We start from the raw sequence: 15,293 nt of genomic DNA, 5'->3' as shown, positions 1-15,293 counted from the left end.
TTGACCTGGGCTGACCACATCAGAATTTTCACTTTATGGGAACTACCTGAGCTATAAAAATTACTTTTTGTGCAATTTTCAGGATGTGTTATATATCACAATAAAAAAGTTAAAGACCTCAAAGATTCCTGAGTACCATTCCAGCAATCACCCTAAAATGTGTTTTTTCAAATTCTGCAGATGATTCTTCTAGAGCCATGAGGAATTGTTTTGGAGATAAATCACATATAATGTTATGACCTACACTGTGACTTTTTTTAAAGGTTTTATTTATTTATTTGACAGACAGAGATCACAAGTAGGCAGAGAGGCGGGGGGGCGGGGAGCAGGCTCCCTGCCGAGCAGAGAGCCCGATTTGGGGCCTGATCCCAGGACCCTGGGATCATGACCTGAGCCGAAGGCAGAGGCTTTAACCCACTGAGCCACCCAGGCGCCCCGATACACTGTGATTTTATTTAAAACAGTATTTTTCAAGTTTTGCACACTTTTTTCCCACCAGGGGACCCTGGTCAAATCAAATGGAATTTCAGAAACAGCATTTCCTGGGGGTAAGCTTGTGCTATAGTTTTTCTCTCTTCACCAGTAGAAAGACATTTGGATTGTTTATGTGATTATAAATAAAGCTCTTTTAAACACTTATGTACAGATTTTTGGGTGCCCCTGAATTTTCACCTCCCCTTGCTAAATACTTAGAAATGGGATTGTTGGGTTTTGTTAAGTATGTGTTTATAAAAAACCGTGAAACTATATTCTGAAGTGGCTGCACATTCTGCATCCCCACCAGTGATGTAAGAGAATTCCAGTCACTCCATACCCTCATCAGCACTAGGTATTGTCAGCTTTATTTTTCAATTTTAGCCATTCGAATGAGAGTGTAGTAGTATCTCATCACAGTTTTGACTTGCATTTCCGTAATGACTAATGATGAGCATCTTTTCACCAGCTTATTTATCATTCATATATCTTCTTTGGTGAATTGTCTCTTCCAATCTTTTGCCCATTTTAACATTGGGTTGTTTTCTTAGTATTGAATTTTACAAATTCTTTATACATACATGTTAGATACTTGTGATTTATCAGACATATGATGAGATATATAATATAAATATTATCTCCCTTTGTGTGGCTTGTTTTTTCATTTTCTAAATAATGTCTTTCAAGGGACACCTGCGTAGCTCAGTCTGTTAAGCATCTGACGTCAGCTCAGGTCATGATCCTGGGGTCCTGGGATCAAGTCCCCCATCTAGCTCCTTGCTCAGTGGCGGGCCTGCTTCTCCCTCTGCCTGCCACTTCCCCTGCTTGTGCTCTCTGACAAATAAATGAAATCTTAAAAAAAAATAATGTCTTTCCAAGTGCAGAAGTTCTTAATTTCAATAAAGTCCAATTTATTAATTTTTTCTTTTATAGATTGTGTGTGTGTGTGTGTGTGTGTGTGTGTGGTGTCTAAGAACCCTCTGAGAGAACAGAATTCTTGACATGGTTGTACTGCTGACTGGTAGTGTGATTTTGAGCAAGCCACCTCCCTCTGTCCAGGCTTCTTTATCTCCAGTGAAATGATTGCAGTAGAGGTTCTGTAAGAGCATGTCCAGTTCTGCTATTTTAAGTCTACATAGCAGCCTAAGACTAGTCATATCAAGGACCCTATAAAAATAAATCTATTTCAGGGGTGCCTGAGTGGCTCAGTGGGTTAAGCCGCTGCCTTCGGCTCAGGTCATGATCTCAGAGTCCTGGGATCGAGCCCCGCATCCAGTCCTGCATTGGGCTCTCTGCTCAGCAGGGAGCTTGCTTCCACCTCTCTGCCTGCTTGTGATCTCTCTGTCAAATAAATAAATAAAATCTTAAAAAAAAAAAGAATAAATCTATTTCCATTTTCTGAGCATTTCACAGGTGAAATGCTTGAGGGAGGGACTTGTGCATTATCTCTTTTCATTGTCACTTATTCCCACGGGAAGTAAGTACTGTTATTAGTCACATTTCACAGAGGAAGTCCCTGAGGCCAGGAGAGGTCAAGTCACTTGTTCAAGTGCTCAAGCCCACTTGACACCCACCTGGTCAGAGCCGAGATGGGACTCAAGCATTATCAGTCTAAATGGCCATGGTGGTGTGGTGCCCTTGATGGCTAGGTGAATGGTCCCACGAGAATTGGGCTAATTAGTTGGAGATGAACCCTGGGGGCGTGCAGAGGGTGGGGAAATACTCCCCCTCAAGTGAGAAGGCAGGTGGGGCAGGGGTAGGGGATGGGATTTCTTGGGGAAATTTACAGCCAGCAAATTGCTCAAATCTTTGTGCCTGCAGGTGGGTCACTGGGGCCCTGCCGGACTTGCTCCTCGGATGGCCTCAAGCGGGCTGGGTGGAACCTTTCCTACCAAAAGCAAAGGAGGGAGGCGCCATGAGGCTGGAGTGGAAGCCAGATGGGCTCGCCCGCCCCCAGGGTGCACACGCGGGCGCCAGAGCGTGCGTGCGTGTGTGTGTGTATAAGCGCACGCGCGCACACTCGACAGTTCGACAGTTCGTGGGCTCACCTGCTTCTGTGACTGCGTGTGGACGCAGGCGATGTGTGTGCCAGGAGCGTAGTTCCGTTTACTAACTCACCAAACAGCCGTGCAGAGCTAGCTGTGTGTCAGCCCCATGCCGGGGCCCGGTGCCAGGGACACAGGGTGACAAAATGGTTGAGGACCTTGCCCTCCCTGAAGAAGTGGACACTTCGAGAAGTGTCGAGGGGACAAACCTTAAATCAAGTCAGGAAAAAACAAAATTAACCTCATGGGTCTGTGCGTCTGGGTCTGGGTGATGGTGCGCGCGTGATGGAGGAACCGGGGGTCTGGAGCACCCGTTCTCCCCTGACAGTGGGTGCAGCGGCGGCGAGGCAAGCGGCTGTGCCTCTGACCTTGCGCTCTGAGTGGGGGCAGGGAGCGAGCCTTGAACCTGTCGTAAACCCCAGCGGAATGCGTCCGGATTCCGCGGCCATTCGCCCCTCAGCAGCTGGTCCTCGGGCGCAAGGAGCGTGACGCGCCAGAGCAGCACCCGCACGTGCACGTCTGCCCTGGGGACCCGTCTTCCGCACTTAGCCTGAAGCCAATCCCTCCAGGAAAGCATTGTTCCCCGCCCCCTCGCCCCTGAAGACGCCCCGAAAGCCCCAAACCAAGCTGATCTGAGGGCCGAAGGACACCACCGCTTAACGATGAGGAAGGGGAGACCGACTGGGCGGAGGGGCGCGTCCGGGTCCCGCGCGAGTCCGGGCGGCTCTGAGACTCGTCCTCCCAGCTCCTGAGGCCTCCATTCTGCCAGTGGGCCAGTAGGTGGCGCTAGAGGCCAGGGCTGGCCGACCCTCCCCGCACCCCACCCCCACCCCGCCCCGAAGCGCCCCCGCAGGCCCAGAGATCTTGGACTCTGGGGTAGGGACGGGCAATACTTCTGTGCGCCCAACGCTGGTCTGGGGGCCCTTCACGCATTAGCTTGTTTAACCCTCACATTATCTTATTATCCCATTCTACAGATAAGGAAACTGAGACTCAGAGATTCTTAAGTAACTTTCTTATGGCCACTCAAATTTGTGGCAGGACCACGGCCGCAACCCAGTTCAGAGGGTCAGCTGTGCTCTGCAGGAAGCACCTCACCATACCAGGTAGGGAAGCAGGGCTTGACAGTTGGCCCTGTTGGGTCAGGTCTTGTTGGGTGTGGGTAGGAGGCAGGGTGTGAACTGGTCTCTGATGCCAGCTGATTGTGAGCCCACGGGCAGAACTGCATCTGGGACAGTAGATGGTGGATATCCCAGGAGGAGGGGGTGGCTGGGAGGAGCTCAGAAGGCCTGAACTCTGCCCAGCTTCCTTTCTTCAGGGCCTCCCCAAGACATACCATATTCCACCCTGGGGTCCTGCCCTTGGGACAAGGGAAGGTGTCCAGCCTTCCCTGTGACTCTCTCCTCCTCAACCCCATATGTACCTGCTGGCCCTGTTCACCACACAGCCCCTCTGGGAAGCCTTCTTTCACTACTGAGGCCCCAAAGTCCCTCCCATCCTACCTGCTCCTGGAGGGGAAGTTCAGGTAGCCATCTTTGTAATGAATTCCCTGGGCATCGTACCACGTGGCCAGGGATGGGACCACCTCCTCCAGGCCCAACCCCAGGCTTGCACCTGAAACCAGCATTTGTTGCCTGCCTTTTTAAATACACCCAGTCTGAGGGTCATTAAGTAAGGAGGGCACGTGATATGAGCACGGGGTGTGCTAAGCAACTGATAAATTATTGAGCACTACATCGGAGACTAACGATGTATTTACTGTATGTTGGCTGATTGAATTTGCATTAAAAAATTAAAAAGAAAATTAAAAAAATATACCCAGGGTGTTTGCTCTCCCACAATGGGAAGCATGTGGACTCCTCAGAGCAGGGCTCCTGGCATAGCCCCCTTACCTCCCCAACCCTGGTCCCTGACCAGAGCCCAGGACGTCTTGCCAAGTCTATACCCTTCATCCTGTAAATTGCTCTGAGCCTTCACAGGTGCCCGTACTGTCCTAACAGCGGGGAGAGAATCTCAGCTCACCTCCTCATGGCAGAGACAGACAAAAAGCAGAAAACAGGTATGAATTTTAGTCTCTGATCGAAAAATAAAACAGAGAGGGGCAGCTGGGTGGCTCAGTCTGTTAACTGTCTGACTTCGGCTAAGGTCATGATCTCAGGGTCCTGGGATCAAGTCTCACGTTCAGCAGAGAGTCTGCTTCTCTCTCTCCCACTGCCTCTCCCCTCCCCAATGATGCCATCTCTCTCTCAAATAAATAAAACAAAAACAAAAACAAAAAAAAAAAAGGAAAGAAAGAAAGAACAAATCCAGAGTGGTGATAGTGTGACAGTGGGGTGGGAGGGGCCTCCCGCAGGAAGGCAGCTGGGGGATCCCTCTTCGGGATGTGCCATTTGAGAAGACACCCAGAGGACAGTCTTTTGAAGGTCTGGAAAGGGGGGTCCCAGACACAGGAAGAGCCAGTTCCAGAGTCCTAGAGTGAGAACCACCTGGGGGCAGCTGTCCAGCAGTGAAGCAAGGCAGGTGTGGCTGGAGCGCCCCACAGCGAGGGCCAAGAGACCAGCAGGGCCTTGTGGGCACAGCATGGTTTGGGGGTTTATTCTATGTAGAGAGGAAGCCCCCTGGAGGGTCCTAAGCAGGACAGTGAAATGCAACATTTAGCCTTAATCTGTCCGGTAGCTGGTTGCCTTGCTGTGGGTTCCTCCCTGAGGATCCCAGAACCCCCCTCCTCCCCAGCACAAGCAGAGAACCCTTGGGGCACAGCTGGTAGCCGGGGCCCCTGACCCGGGCCTGCTCCGCTTTGCAGAGTTAATCCCCTGGCCCAGGGCAGCCTCTGATTAGCAGGCCCTGCCACTCCCCGCTGATAAACTCCCAGGCAGGTCTCTGGCTGGGAGAGAGTGGAGAAATCCAAGCAGCAGAGGAGGGGGTGCTCCCCCAGCAGCAACGGAGGAGGCCTTATCTCTCCCCTTCCTAAGGTGCTGAGTTTCCTGGGCGAGAGCCGCTGCCGGGTCTGTCCCTCATTTGGCACTTTCGGAGCCACTATCTCAGCCAGGGCCCAGGGTGGATTTTATGGAGCCCTTACTTCAAGAGGAGAAAACCAAGTTTGGTGCAGGCTGCGGGAGGGGTGCTGTGCAGTGTGAGGCCCTGGTGAGCGTCCACCTCTGACCTCCTGTCAGGGGAGTCAGCCCCACATACGGATGCAGGAGTGGAGGTTTTGAGTGCCTGAAGGTGGTGGGGCAAGCGTTTCCTGACTCCCAGTTCAGTGCTCTTTCCCCCATCCAAGTCGCCTAAAAATACAGCTGCCCCTTTTCCCTGCTTCAAGCCACAAGGGGAGGGGTAGCACAGGGCATCGTGGAGATGGGTGGGCAGGTAGCTTCCTGGGGAGAAAAGGGTTCATGGTGGGGGGGGGCAGTATCAGGACTGAATACAGGGTCCCGTGTGAGTCAGACCTCCATCTCCTTATCAGATGTTCCAGACCTACATGTTCTGAAACAGCTGGAATTCAGAGCAGGTCTCAAGGACCTGGCTTGAATCCCCAAGAACATGTTAAAATGCAGTTTCTGGGGCCCTGAAACAGACCCGCAGAATCAGAACCGCCAAGGGTGGGGCCAGGGATTTCTATATTGAACACATTTGCTAGGTTCTCCTTCAGCACAGATGAGGCTTGAAAACACTGATTTGACCACTGACCCTGAGTCCTGGGGCTCTGCCTACCTGAGTCAGATGGGGCTTCAGCATCGGTTATCAAGGACAAAGAGGGCGCGTGTGTGCACGTGTGAACCCATGTCCACTGAGGGTAGGAGGCCTATGTGCTGTGCCTGGGCTTGATTATTGCCTCTGGAACTTAGACTGGAACCACCTCGGATTTTCCCTTCTGCTCACCTCTGGAAGGGAGTTACTGAGAGTGAGGTGAGCACGGGAATTAGTAAAACAATTGTTATTCTCTTCTGTTCCTTTAGAGAGCCCGGGCAGTGGGCTGTGTGCACAGTCCTGTGAAGGAGCTGAGACCGTCATCCCCGGGGGCCAGATGGAGAAGGTGGGCCCAGACAGGGGAGGGATCCTGTCTGAGATACCCTCCCCCCACACACCACTGCTAACTGGCCAGGCTGAGATTTGAACCCAGGGCTGTCTGATTCCAGAGTGCCTATTTTTAGGCCATTCTTTCCTTCTCTGCTCTCTTTTCCTGTCCTGTCTCTCTCCCTCAGTGACATTCACTGAACACCTCCTCTGTGCCAGCCGGGGAGCCTGGCGCGCTCTCCTTGGCCCTTTGGTGGAGCCGGGGAACAAGGTAGGGTGCTGCGTGGCTGCCCTCCGGACACTGTAAAGCGTTATCCGGCCACAGGTGGTCGAGTTCACTCTGCAGCGCTCCCCATGCTTCACTTACAGCTTCATTCCCCAGTTCCGGGGGCCTCAGGGACAACTGAGAACTTGTTACCCCAGATTGCCCGGCCCTGCCCCCAGAGGGTCTGGCTTAGTTGGTCAGGGCTGGTCCTGGGACTCTGCATTCTTTACAGCTTCCCAGGCTGTGGGCAGCTGCTGGTTTGAACATTGCATTTGAAGTTGCGCCGTAATAGAAAGACTGATGTCAGGAGAAGGGCACAGATGTCATCCGCTGCTCTTTGGTCTTCAATGATGGAAGTTAAGAAGTTCTTCCCAGAAAAATGTACAAACCCACCTACACACAAGATCTTGCACTGTTTCAGGCAGCTCCTGAAAGCTGGCCCTGGATCCTTGCCCCCAGCGACAGAACCATCCACTGGTCGAGGCACCAGGCCGCTGCTCACCCCTGCCACATAGGTTCCCTGGACCTCTTGACAGAATTGCTCTTCTGCGTTCACACGATGCTTAGTGAGGACATAACTCCATCAGGGTAGCTGTGTCCGTATTTGCCTCCCCTCCTGGATTATGGAACTTTCAAGTGGTTGCTTCCCCCCCTTCGTAGCACATGATAAGGTTAGACTTCCCTTTGAGATTAGCCCTAACCATGTGATTTACAGTAGCTGCTAAAATGTTGGTGATCCAAGCTTTATGAGCCACTATGTGGCTCACTGGACTCTCTTCACCTTGCCTGGGATCTTAGAAATGTGCATGTAGTGGAGGAGCCACGAGCTGCTGTACCCGAGCATCTGGGTGAACAGAGACTCCCGCCCACCTGCGTTGGACACACAGCAGGAGTATGAGCTAGGCCTTTGTTGACTAACTACTGGGTTGTTTGTTGCGGCAGCGTAACCCGGCTTGTCCTGGTGGAGCAGGCCCTGTGAAGCCATGAGCTTTGGGTCTCCAGCTCCTACCCAGGCTGGTGCAGAGGAGGCCCTCAAACATCACACCGGCTACCACTTATGAAGACCTCGCTAAGCGCCAGGCCCTGGTCACTGGAATCTCACCTCAAAGTCCCACCAACCCTATAAATCAGATGTCCTTATTCCCAATTTACAGATGAGGGACGTTTCTGGGTATCGAGTGGCTTAGGAACCCATGTCTCTCTCCTTCAGCATCCTATCTGCAGTGCCACATATGACCCAAGACACAAGCAGGCCGGTGGCTTTTCTTGCTGCTCCCTACACCAGTGGCTTCTCACTGAGCCTCGGTGTCCACAGTCACAGCAATGCTCTTCTCCCAGGTCAGTGGTGACATGTTCGGTGCTCTGCACAGCACCTGGCAGGTCGTAAGTGCTCACTAGTGGTAGCTGTTGTTTTTCATGAAGATGCTCCTCTGGCTTGGAGACAAGCTGTTTGAAAGAACGAATGAATGCAGAAGGGTGCGGTGAACTGGAAGTTGGATGAGGCGTCTGGGGACACCCTGGGAGCCAAAACGCAAATGTGGCTTTTTTTTTAATGCTCCCCAAACAACCTGGAAGTCAGCTTCCCTCTACTGAGCCCTGGCTGTGCCTGGTTCAGGGCAAGACGCTTCACACACATCCCCTTGACCCGAGGAGAGAGGGGCTGTTAATTCGCCCCCATTTTACAGATGCAGAAACTGAGCCTGGAGGCAGTCAAGGATCTTGCCCAAGGACTCACTGCTAGAAGAGGCAGCTCCAGGGGACCCGGGCGGCTGCCTCTGAAGACCGGGATAGGAACCTCTTCATGAAAGGGGCTTCCCTTTAGGGGAAACCAGGGCAGGCAAGGCAGCAGCAAGCCAGGCCCTGCGCTTCCGCTCCAGCTTTCTCCTCTGCAGCCTTGTCTCTGCTTCCCGCAAAGGTGTGAAAAGAGCACACGCGCACCGCCCCCACCCCCAGAGGAAAGCGAGCCAGCCGAGGAACCGCCCCCGGGCCGCCGGCGGCCCCTCCCCGCGGCCCACAGACTCCTTGTCACCACCGTGATTGGTAGACTAAACAGCGGCAGCGGAGCCGGCCTCCTCGCCTGCTCTCGCTGGCGGCCGGCTTTCAAAGACGGGCCTCCGCGGCTATCTCCCCCATCAGCCCCAGCAGCATTTAGCCACTTTCTTCAAACACCCAGCCAGGGCATGATGGTTAACGTCAAATCTGGCAGCAAGTCATAACCTATAGGGCTGGGACATTTATCACGGCCGGGGAGGCCCCTGGGGACTTCAAAGAGGCCTGAGGGGCAGGGGGACCAGGCGAGGTTGGGGGGGGGGCGGGGAGGGGGCTCCCGGCCGGGCTTCTCCACCCAGATGCTCAGATCCCTCAGAGGCGGAGGAATCAAGGGGCTTACCTCTGCTGGCCGGCACAAATCATAATGATGATCATAGAAATGCTGTTAACCTGTAATAGCTGTTGCCTATGGAGGGTCAGGCTGCATGTTTTATTTTGATTTTAATTAATTAATTTATTTGTTGAGGTAATCTCTACACTCAATGTGGGGCTCGAACTCCTGACCGGGAGGACAGGAGTCACATGCTCTCCAGACTGAGCCAGCCAGGCGCCCCCATGCTATATGTTTTATCTCATTGAATGCCCAGAGCCCCTCTGTGAAGCTTTTATTGTTATTTTTGGAGATCGGGGAAATAGGGGGGAGAGACGTTATGCCACTTGCCCAAAGCCACCTGGTTCATAATAAAAATAGCATCAACCACAGTAATCCTATCCTCCTGTATGGAGTGATTACTCTGTGTGGGTGCTTTGTGTTGCCTCATTTAATCCTCCAGGTGCTCTCCGAGATGAGATTATTCTCAATCTGGAAGAAAAGAAGGCATGAGAGATATTAGTGGCTTTCCCAAGGTGACAATGACTGGTGAGTCAAAAGCAAGCAGACCTTCTGCTCCAAAATGGGTTTCCAACCACCTTGTAGTGGAGCCTCTGGGGCTTGGGGTCCCCAGGGGCAGCCCCATCCTCTTCATCCTTGTCACTGGCTCCCTGGGGCACTGGGAAGCCAGAGAGCAGCCCTGGGTGTCCCGTTGTCAGATCCCAAGCCTGACAGAAATCCTTGGTGTGCCTTGGAAACTTCCAGCTGGTGAACTCAAGGCCTCCTGGGGCAAAGTGGAGAAATGGAGGAGCCAAGAACATTGCCTCTGTCCAGCTGCCTGCCCAGACTCATTCATGCAGGTGGCCTCCTAAACGTGGAGAGTGTCCCGTGTGAGAACGCTCCAGAAGGCTTCCAGGAGGAGGTGATATTTGGGCGGATGAGAAGATAGAAATAAGGCTTACGTAGAGGAAAACAGGTCAATATATCAGCCAAGATTCTCCAGAGAAACAGAACTAATAGGATGTATATACACATACATAAATATATATGATACATATGTCTGAGAATGAGAGAGAGGAAGATCAAAATTGAGATTTTAGGAATTGGCTCACGTGATTGTGGGGATTGGCAAGCCTGAAATCTGTAAGGGAGGCCAGCAGCCTGGAAACTCAGGGAAGGTCGATGTTGCAGTCTTGAGTATGAAGGCTAGAAACATAAGCAGAATTTCTCTGTTGCACTCTGGAGGCAGAATTCCCTTTTATCCCGGAAAACACAATCTTTCCTCCTAAGGTCTTCAAATGATGGACGAGGCCCACCCACATTATGGAGAGCGATCTGCTTTACTCAAAGTCTACTGACTTAAATGTTAATCACATCTGAAAAAATACCTAGAGGCAACATCTAGGCTGGCGTTTGACCACGCAAGTGGACGCCACAGACTAGCCAAGTTGACACATAAAATTATCCACCACAGAGGGCAAATATTTGCATGGCTCCTTCTATAGGAGGGACTTAGAAGACTTATGTTCACAGAGATAGAAAGCAGAATGGTGGGTACCACGGGCTGAGGGGAGAGAGGAATGAGGAGTTAGCATTTAACGGGTCCAGAGGTTCAGTTTGGGTTGATATGGAAAAGTTCTGGAGATGAATAGTGGTTTGTCCCAAAATGTGAATGTATGTAATGTTACTTCACTGTACACTTAAAAATGGTTAAAATGGTAAATTTTATGTTATGTGTATTTACCACAATAAAAAGATATGGCTGTCACAGACACTGAAGGCCCAGGCTGGAAAGAGGGATGGGGAGGAAAGGCCTCACACAAAGGATGTTAACTCTTTCAATTGCTTACCAGATACTGTATGTTGTCTACACATGCCAGGACCATGCAAGGTCTGGGGAGACAGCAGGTAATGACATTGTAACTCAGATTCTTTATCTCATCTTGTGATTGCAAAGAGCCCAGGAGGGAACTGTAGCAATATCCCCATTTTACAGATGAGGAGGCTGAGAGGCTTATGATTTGATCAAGGTCAGACCATAACCCAGTGGCAGAGTGAGGACTGCGATCCAAGTCTGTCCAATGGTCAAGTTATCTGTAGGGAGTACTGGATCGAAAGAACACATAAAATAATTTTTGCCCCCAAAAGTTTGGGGGTGAAATAAGGGAGAACGAGGGAGTGGTAGCCTGAAGGAGAAAAAGAACTGGGGTGGGCCTCCTTTTGGAAGATGGGGAAGACTTGAGAATGTTTGTGGATGTGGGGGGTGAACCCCTGAGGATGGGGAGAAAGGTCAGGGTGAGTGGCTGAAAGCAAGATGGTGGCACACGGAAGAAGAAGAGACTCTTGAAGAGAGGGGAAGGGCAACAGCAGGGGCAGAGTTGAGGAGAGGGAGCCCAGGGATGGGGTGCAGGAGGAGTAAGGTAGGGACATGGGCTCTTGAATCAGAGAGATACAGGCTCAGAGTTCAAGTCACATCCCTTGCCTGTTAGCCTTGTTGCCTTGAACAAGCAACGTAAGCACCCCAGACCTCAGTGCCATCCCTCATTCAATAGGGATGGCAATAGGTCATGGGTTATTTTGAGTATTAGTTAAGATATGAATGGGACGTGCCTATCCACAGTGGGTACCTGGGTCAACAGGAGAGGAGGAACAGGATGTGTGGGCAGCTGAGAGCCCAGCTGAGGTGCTGAGAACACTCCAGTCAGCCCAGAGTGCATCCTTCCCTGTCTTGGCTGCCCAGAAGACATGCGGGGCTGAGCAGGCTCAACCAGGATGGAGGGAGGGCAGAAAAGTATTTCTTGTTGTGCTTGTGACTCAGTCCCCCTGAGACCACACCACTTGGCCCTGCCCAGGGTGGACCTGGGGTAAGGGGAACTGCAGCCCCAAGAAAGAACGTCCCATGGGCCACATGACTGGTACCTAGTAGACACGTGAGGTGGGAAGGATAAAACACTTGGCTCTGCTGCTGTGCAGCTGTATGACCCTGAGCAAGTCTCTTAGCTTTCCTGAGCCTCCGTTTCCTCATCCACCCAAGTGGGGTTTACAACTTAGCCCCAAACCCTCAATGTCTCAGATATCTCAGAGTAGAGAGGAGAGTGAGACACTCATGGGGAGAACTCCACTCTCATGGTGGAGCCAGTGAGAGAAAATATCAGCATTATCATTTACAGAGCACTTTTCAACTTTTGCAAAGAGGTTCAGATCGTTCCAAGATGGGACCTCACTCTTCCTTCCTCGCTGCTTCTTAGATCCTCCAACTAGGTCAACAAATGTTTCCAAGAGGCTAACTCTGTGCCAGGCCATGTAGTAGGGGTCGCTGACAGAGGAGTGAGCAAAGCGAACATCTACAACCATGGAGCTTACACTTGATGGGAGAGAACAAACAAGACACCAATGTCTACTATGCTTGAGAGTGAGAAACACTATTAAAAATGTAGGAGTGGGGACGCCTGGCTGGCTCAGCTGGTTAAGCAACTGCCTTCAGCTCAGGTCATGATCCTGGAGTCCCGGGATCCAGTCCCGCGTTGGGCTCCCAGCTCCACAAGGAGTCTGCTTCTCCCTCTGACCTTCTCCTCACTCATGCTCTCTTTCGCCGTCTCTCTCTCAAATAAATAAATAAAATGTTTTTTTAAAAAATGTAGGAGTGGGGTTCGGGGGCACCTGGGTGGCTCAGTCATTAAGCAGTTGCCTTTGGCTCAACTCATGATCCCAGGTCCTGGGATGGATCCCCGCATGGGGCTCCCTGCTATGCAGGAAGCCTGCTTCCCTCCTCTCACTCCCCCTGCTTGTGTTTCCTCTCTCAGTCAAATAAATAAATAAATAAAATCTTTAAAATATATATGCAGAGGAGAGGGGTGCCTGGATGGCTCAATCAGTAAAGTGTGTGCCTCTTGAGTTTGGCTCAGGTATGGATCTCAGGGTCAAGGTCGTGAGTTTGGGCCTGGGGTTGGGCTCCATTCTGGGCATGGATCCTACTTTAAAAAAAAAAAAAATATATATATATATATATATACATATATATATGTGTGTGTGTGTGTGTGTGTGTGTGTGTATACATACATACATATATATTTATTTATTTATTTATTTTAAAAAATATATATATAGGAGGGCAAAAGTCAAAGAGGGTTTTATTTTAGATTGCATGGTCAGGAAAGGCTTTCCTGAGAAAGTGGCCTTTGACCAGAGCCTTAAATGATTTTTAAATTTTTATTTTTTTAAATTTTATTTTATTTTTTTCAGTGTTCTAAGATTCATTGTTTATGCACCACATCCAGCAGAGCCTTAAATGAAATGAGAGCTAAGCCAAGGGAATGTCTTGGAGACTAAAACAGGCAGACAGAATCCCAAGGACCAAGGCACTGAAGTGGGAACTCATGGGGCAGCCAGCATTCCTGTACCTGACCTTCAACTACAGTCTCATCTATGCATTCATCCATCCATCCACCCCCTATTCCCTGTCCATCCATTTTATTTATCTGTCCATCTCTCCATCCATCCATCCATCCATCCATCCATCCATCCATCCATGCATCCATCCATCGACCCAACCATCCATCATATACTGGGAACCTCTAGTGATTCATCATTGGGAGGCATGGAGAAGACTTGATAAGAATTAGACACCATCTCAACTGATATGGAGATCACAGCCAAAGGGGAGACAGGTGCAAACATTTAGTGCATGGGATAGCAGCTGATGGCATGTTTTCCATCACTCACTGTGTACTTTTGCTAATGAAGATCTCTATGTTTCCTCACCTTCATGGTTTTAGGAAATTTGTTCGGGTTTCACAGCTCAGGTTCTCGCTACCTTCTCCATGAGGTTTCTGGTCCTTCCTCTTTAAATTCACTACCCCTTCTGGTTGGGACTTTCACCCTGCACTATGGTGCTCCAACCTCTTTGGACTTCCTTATGTAAATTTAAGTCTCCACCACTGGCTCATGAACTCCTTAAGATCCGGGTGAACATAGACAACAACAGTACTAGCCTACCATTTTTTTTTTAAAGATTTATTTATTTATTTATTTGACAGAGATCACAAGTAGGCAGAGAAGGAGGCAGAGAGAGAGGAGGAAGCAGGCTCCCCACCGAGCAGAGAGCTCGATGCGGGGCTCGATCCCAGGACCCTGGGATCATGACCTGAGCCGAAGGTAGAGGCTTTAACCCACTGAGCCACCCAGGCGCCCCATAGCCTACCATTTATTGAATGGTTAACGGCGTGCTTAGCACTGTGCCAAGCATATTTTATTTTATTTTTATTTATTTATTTTTTGCCAAGCATATTTTAAAAACATTGCCTTATTACTCAAAATACACTTGAAGGGGACCTGCCCGTGCTATGAGGGAGGTGCTATCATTATTCCCATTTCATAGATAAGGAAACTGAGGCACAGAGAGTTAAGTGATTTGTCCATGTCACAAGCTAATAAGTGGCAGAGCTGAGACCTAAATCCTGGCCTCTCCAACTTCGAAGCCCATCTCTTGAATGTTGCTCCCCTTACTGCTTAGTCCCCTTACTGCTGTTCCCCTTACTGCTAGTCTATACCCCTGTCCCAGCAGGGGCACTGAATAAACAGAGAGGGCAATGGTGAATTAAAGTTCACGGCCCTAGCATAGACTACCTATTTTGAATCACATTTTCATTACCGGCACTCAAGTTTTGTGAACTTGGCCCTGGTCAAGTCAATTAATCTGTCTGTGTTTTAGGGGGACTTATAGGCTTATTGTGGAGTAAAAGGAGTAAAAGAAGGTAAATTGGTGCCCAGCACAGGGTATGTAATCTATGTAAGTTAGCCACTCGTCTTATGTAAAGAGGATGGTGACCTCGGTTCCCTCACAGTTTGGCTCTTGGTTCTTTCACAATTGGCCTGTTGTACTTCCTCATTCTTACTTTACACTTGTGATTGAGACTGCCCAAGAAAAGTACCAGTATTTTTGCCTTTGGAACCTTTAAACGCTGCCAAGGGCCTGCAAGAAGAAGGGCAGACTGAAGCAGGGACATAGAGGGCCTCCCCCAGGGGGGGCGGGGGTAGAGCAGTGGGTGCCCATCATCAGCTTTCATGGGGACTGGCAGACAGGCCCGTGGGCTCAGGCGGTGCTTATCTGCTCCTCCCCAGGGGCCCGCGTCAGTCA

Source organism: Lontra canadensis, unplaced genomic scaffold, assembly GCF_010015895.1.
Source record: "Lontra canadensis isolate GAN:19392208 unplaced genomic scaffold, GSC_riverotter_1.0 scaffold5, whole genome shotgun sequence".
Classification (NCBI taxonomy): domain Eukaryota; kingdom Metazoa; phylum Chordata; class Mammalia; order Carnivora; family Mustelidae; genus Lontra; species Lontra canadensis.
This window is presented reverse-complemented; position numbering follows the sequence as displayed.